The sequence below is a fragment of the Peromyscus maniculatus genome, chromosome 9 (genome assembly GCF_049852395.1).
Source record: "Peromyscus maniculatus bairdii isolate BWxNUB_F1_BW_parent chromosome 9, HU_Pman_BW_mat_3.1, whole genome shotgun sequence".
Lineage (NCBI taxonomy): Eukaryota > Metazoa > Chordata > Mammalia > Rodentia > Cricetidae > Peromyscus > Peromyscus maniculatus.
In genome coordinates, this window is record NC_134860.1 from 117,348,212 (window position 1) to 117,354,710 (window position 6,499).

A 6,499-nucleotide genomic window follows, 5' to 3' on the forward strand; every position below is an offset into this window, starting at 1 on the left:
GCGGCTGGAGTGCCTCTGTCCCGTGAGGAGGAAATTCCACGCCTAATTCTGCACCCCTCCACTGCCCTGGGAACCGAGGCTCTTCAAGGGCTCTGATTCAGCCTCATCTCATCGGCTCCCCTGGTTGAGCCCGCTGCCGTCTCAGTTCCCCTCGCAGGTTGTGTCTGCTCGCACCCTCTGTCCGCCCACACGTGTGACACAGGCTCTTTGGGGGCTTGTTTTATTTTGCCTTCAAAATGTCATTCCCAAGAGCCGCTTGTGCCCCAAGAGGTTTAGCCGGTTATTTTTATGAGGCAGCGTTGACATTTGACAGAGATATCTTAATATAGGCTTAAGCTCAAAAGTTAGGAGGAAGCACTTGGAGAAAGCAAGGCACACCCCAGAGCGTGGCCGTGAGCGTCACAGAGAGAACTCAAGAAAGCAAGACTTAGCTAAGTGTAGTTACGGGCTCCTTGGGGGCGTCTCCTGATTAGCCTGGAAGCGGAGTGAGCCAGGGTGAGGACAGCCATGGCAGCATCATGAAGTGCAGCAGGTAACTTTTTTACGGCGGCCTGGATGTCTTATCCTGCAGGGACGTCAGCAAATGGCTTACAGTGCTGTCTGGGCATGTCACTGGACAAGGAGCTCTTCGTGGAAGATTTTACTCCGCGGTGCCCAAAGGTTCCCACACAGGCGTCAGCCTCCCTGTAAGTTCCCCACTCACTAACAGGTTTCTCTATCAATAAATGTTTCTGAAACTTTTGTGTCTCCCACGTCACAAGGCAGAGCAACACCGCTCCCCTGATCTGCTATGACTGGGTGCTCACTAAATTGGACCAAGTTATCCTACAAGGTACCGTACTACAAAACATGCCTCATGCCAGCAGGAAAGGACTCACTACCAGCTGATAGAGCACTCGCGTTTGCTGGATGATGCTTTCTGGGTCTGTTTCCCTGTCAACACCTCTCAATTTTTACCCAAAGTAACATGTGAATGAAGAAAGATCAGAATATGTCATTTGTTTGGGTATTATAAATAATTACTCAAGCATATCCCTAAGATAAAGTGATTTGCATATAGCAATGCATACATGTCACCCATTCTTTGTATTTTTGAAACTGGAGTCATACATTTAAGCATAACTGTGAGGGGACTGCGTATCCTCCCCATGAAAGGTCACTGTTATTTTCTTTTCTTAGGAAACCTCCATTATACTGCATTAAAGTTACTTCAGGTTTTCTGTGAGGGAAGAATGGGTATTCAGCCTCCCTTCAGTGCCAGGGCTTGGAGCCAAGAGCTCTCCTCACATTGGGCCTGGCAAGCCCCCCGTACCGTTCCCCGTGCTGCCCCCCCCCCCCCGCCCCCGTGCCCAAAGCTGCCCTGCCAGAATCCTCATTCAGAGGACGACAATGCTCCTGCTTGGGTGCTCTGCCCAGCCCGCCTTCCTCATTCAGAGCCCAGCCTCTTCTTCCCATGCTTAGAGCACTAACCAGGCACCTCTGGGACAGGGCTAAGTCCCCAAGCTCTGGATAGCCTGGTTCCTACTCTCCAGTGTCTTTTTTCTGTGCCAAACAGATTGCCCTGGACTTCTATGTACAAGACCGTGATCACCTAGTGAGTCACTGTTTTGGCGCTGGCCACGGCCTCACTGCTTTGCAAAGTCAACACCCTGACTGAAGATTGGCAGGACCTCTCAGTGTCAAGGATACAGTCTCTGGCCAATGAATGTCACCCCCAGTGACTCCCATGTCCTATGTCTGCTTTGGACTCTGAGTGCTGACTCTGCTGTTCCAGATCCTTTGTGAGAGCAGCCAATTCTGCCTTCCAAGCTCCCTCATCCTAATTTAACTTCCCTGGCAAGAACATATAAGGAATTTCTGTAATCTCTTATACCAACCCACTTTGTTTTATTCCAGACAGCTTCATAATACACTACTCTCAGAAATCCTTTGTTCTGCCTCTGTTTGCCCACCTTTAATGCCCTCCTTTCCAATTATGTCTCCAGGCTGTATTTCCTCTCCTGGTTTTGAATCTACAGTCAAAATCCGAGCCTACAAACTCTGACTGTCTCACGCCATTATGAATATTTATGGCAAATGTCCCATAGTGTTGAGACTTCTCAAGTTCTGAGACATTGATGGTCAATAGTGAAGCTCCTTGCTTTTCTGTCTCAGACACTGGATGCTGCTGTCACACACACACACACACACACACACACACACACACACACACTGGGTATGTTTCTCACTGTTTCAAAATTTTCTTCTTCAGTTTCTGACACTCTTGAAAGCAGTCTCAAGGTTGGGGTTGCATTGGTCTGGACCAAGCCATCTGATGCACTGGGGAATCCTATCCCAATCTGTTTTGAACTTTCCATTTTCACAAAGTAATCGTTTTTCTACTATAACAAATTCCATCAGCATAGATGTTGGTTTAGAAGATTACGCTGGAGGCATTTTCTGGTTAGCATCCTTCCTTGGAATTAATGAGGTTGTATGTGTTCTCAGACAATTCTCTTGGAAAGTCAGAGTCCAATTTCAGGGAAGAGTCCTAGTGTCCATCTTATGGTACAATGAGGGTGAAACTGGTGAGGCGCTTGTTATCGGAGCAGCACTGGACAGAGCATGGAACACTGCAGTGACTAAGACAGATAGAATATTGATAAGTTCTATGTAATGCAACATATTAAACAATAAAATAAATGCAAGAATCCATAAGGCACATAATATCAAAGTTTTCAATAAAGTCAAGATCAGTATTACTGATTTTATTTTGCCTCAGTCTTCAGTATAGCTAGACATACCACCATGACTAATGCTGTCTTTGTTTAAAGTGTTGATATTTATTAATGATGTCTTTTTTGCTTTACTGTTTATTTCTAAAATATTATATTAGATAATGTTGATCTTGATTTCTGAGTTTTGGATATAAAGTGTATAGTGTTTGCCCTAGTCTGGACTCTATTCTACCTTCATTTTGGATCGTTATCCAAGGGTCACCAACAGCTCCAATTCCGGCAGATTGAGCTGCGGGGGTATTATGAGAGAGTTCTGAATCCTATGGTTTAAGAACCATAGGAAGGCATTGTATGGAAGCAGAGCATCCAGAGAGACCTTCCACCCTTCATGCTCCCACACACACTGATTGACGGTTTTTGTGGTCTTTCTTCCTTCATTTCAAGTATGTTTTGGAAACTTTTTTTTATAACCAAAATAGCAAATTGGGAAACTTAGCTGTCCAAAATGTATTCTTTCATTAAGAGGAATTGGACAATCACCTTTGCAGTAAACATCTTTTGATTCTCAAAATGTTGTATTAATTTAGCAATTCTTTGTGGACATCTACTTGTCAAAACTGGATCTGGCCTTGAAGAGGCTCTAGGGTCCAGATTGTTGCAAAATTTCCTCACAGACAGAGTGAAATTGGCTCCCCATGGCTAGTGACAGAGTCTGTGTTGTGTTCAGGTGGATTCTGAAGCACAGTGAGGGCTGATTGGAAGACATCCCTGACTGTCGAGGAATACGATGTGTCATAACAGAGAGAAGGTGGGGAGAGGATCCGTCTGGGGTCAGAAATGTTGTCAGAGAATGTGCGGTGCTCAGTGAGACCTCAAAAGGTGAAAAGAAATTGCTAAGCCTCCAGATTGCACTCTGGGCCCTGGAGAAGTATTTATTTATAACTGGCAGAGCACAGGGACTGTGTAAGTCAGGATCAGAAATGATCTTCCTCTCCTCCATAGGACATGGTCACATCGAATGGCCTTGTGGGGGGGAAGATGAAGATGTGATTCTGCGGCCTGAGATTCCCTGCATAGGGTGCTGTGTATTTCTCTCATGGGAGATTTATGTCCCATACTGACACAATGATGGCTTTCGGAACCCCACACCGATGATCTGAGGATGAAATGGACTTAAGAATCGTTTGGTAGGAATCCTAAGCATCTCTTCCTGCCTTTTGCTGTTTTCCCCATGCTTCCTGTTGTGATGTCATCATGCACCCACTGGCTGCACCATGGAGCACAGGGGACCCACTGTCGGAGGTCAGGACTTCCCAGCTGCTTGTCTGCACATCAGCGGCCCTGGAACTGGATACGTAGTACTCAATAGGGAATAAAACAACAACAACAGCAGCAGCAGAAAGATCTAGTGAGCATCTAGTAACAACTGCGGACCAGTTGGTGGTTTGTTTATCTCCTGTTGTTACTTTTGAGATTTTTTTCATCTTTTTTCATACTGCCTCATAGAGTCATATTTAAAATCTTACAAGCATAAGGTAGGTGATACTTTGTGCTTTATTTTCTGACTATGACTTAACTTTAAATCTCTTTTCTTACTATTCCACTGTTGAAACAAATTTATTGACTATTTTAATGATCCATTGAGGAAGTACAAAGTTTATATACTATTTCCATTTTTATGACAGTCAAGTTCATTTCGATGGTCCTGCAATTATAAATAATTTTGTTGAAAAGGATAAGTGAAGACATACTTTCTTTTCTAAAAGTATGTCCTTGGAAGACATTCCCAAAAGTGTAATAACCAAGCTATGAGATCTCAAGATTATTATACTGGTGAAAATATTTGGTCTTGATGGAATTAATAAGTTTGTCTCTCTGGAGTGGAGTTAGGGAACAGATGAGAATCTCAGGAGTTGTCAAATCATCTCCTTCATGATTTAGTTGCTGAAATCAGATTTCCCAGTGGACAGACTCAAAATACAGGAAGAGTTCCTACCCCGGAGAGAATAAGCCTTCCCAACACTCTTCTTTTAACTGCTGAGTCTACAGAGACCGAAAGTGCATATTTGAATTTTTGTGACTCTTAGCCAGCCAGCTAACATCTCTCCTTGCTTTTCTCCTGGTCTCCTCAATTGTGGAAGCCACTGGCTTCTGGCACTTGAATACCACTGCCCGCTGCCCAGCTCCGGCACTGAAGATGAATGCCAGGTTAAGAATGTCTTGTAACCGATAGCTCCTGCTGCTAGTCTCTCTCTATCTCTCTCCCTTTCTCTCTCTTTCTGCCTGCCTTCCTCCCTCCTTCTCTCTCTCTCTCTCTCCCTCTCCCTCTCCCTCTCCCTCTCCCTCTCCCTCTCCCTCTCCCTCTCCCTCTCCCTCTCCCTCTCCCTCTCCCTCTCCCTCTCCCTCTCCCTCTCCCTCTCTCTCTCTCTCTCTCTCTCTCTCTCTCTCTCTCTCTCTCTCTCTCTCTGCTGTTGTTCCCAGACAGAAACTGTATTTCCTTATGGAAACTGATCACACCAGGACAGAGGGGGTCCTTGTTTAGCAGGGCTCTCTGCTCTCAAGTCTTAGAGGTCAGCATTCAGGTGTCGCCGTAGCTTTGACAAAGGTTCTGTGTCTGTGGCGAGAGGAGTGGCCCCTAAGAAAATTTGAGAAGCACACATGTGCTTTCTTGTCCTTCTTTCCTGCTTTCCTTTTCCGAATTCCCACACTCTGAGATATTCACACTCATCACACCATGTCCCCTTCTCTAAAAAAAAACTCTCCTCCACCCCCCAACCCCACCCCAGTTCTGAGAATGAACTCTCATCCCTTTCCCTTCCTCTTCCTCATCAGAGGAAAAAACAGCATCTGAGAGTGTGTGTGTGTGTGTGTGTGTGTGTGTGTGTGTGTGTGTGTGTGTGTTCATTTACAAGAAAAAAGACACTCATTTACATTCATTCCCACTGAAGCTGGAGTCTGGACTTCCCACTTGTCCTCATACTTTGGATATGGATTGGGAGTGCCATTCAAACGGGCAACATGGAAGGTGATGGAACCTTTAAGACACGAATGTTTCTGGGAAATCTTTGGGCCACAGGAGTAACTAACTGCCTTTAGAGAGGGGAAGATAACCCTCCTGGGACCATGGAGCTCTCACCCCAGCAAACTGTGACCTTGTCTCCTTTTGGGGTCATGTGACTCTTTCCCCCATTTTTATACCATCACATTGAAGTTCTCATCATAACAAGGTTAGAAGTGGTGCCTTGACTTTTCAATTTGCAAAAGAGAACTAAATAAACCTCTTCCAGAAGTTTCTACTTTCAGATATTTTGTTCTAGTAACACCTAACAGAGTAGCACACAACCTGCAAAGGGCATGAAGGGCATTCATTGTGCTGAATGGAGGAAGTTCAGCACAGGAAGACCAACACTGTATGGCTGCACCCACGTGTGGTATCTAAAGAAATCAGACTTGGGATGGTTAGAAGGGGAATGGTGGCTGGCAGGGATGGTGGTGGAGGATAGGAGATGAAGGAATGTCAATCAATGTACAGTGAGTCAGTTTGGTGGGATGGATATATTTTAGAGAAGTATTACACAGTATAACTACTAATAAAGTATTATAAGTTACAAATTTTATAAGAATAGATTTTAAGTGTTCTTACTACAAAAAAAGCATCTGGGATGATGAATATTTAATTTGATTTAATCATTCCTCAATGTATACAAATATCAAACACTAAAACATCATCTTCTATCCCATAAATATATGTTGTATTATTAATTGAAATAAGTAAACTAAGT

The 6,499-nt window shown here is 44.4% G+C and overlaps 1 long non-coding RNA gene across 1 annotated transcript; it reads left to right on the top strand.

Moving 5' to 3' along the window:
- Nucleotides 1-446: 446 nt before the first annotated feature.
- LOC143267208 (uncharacterized) lies at nucleotides 447-1,059 on the top strand. Its single transcript, XR_013042127.1, has 2 exons — nucleotides 447-532; nucleotides 762-1,059. It is a non-coding gene; the product is annotated as an uncharacterized LOC143267208 (long non-coding RNA).
- Nucleotides 1,060-6,499: the final 5,440 nt, after the last annotated feature.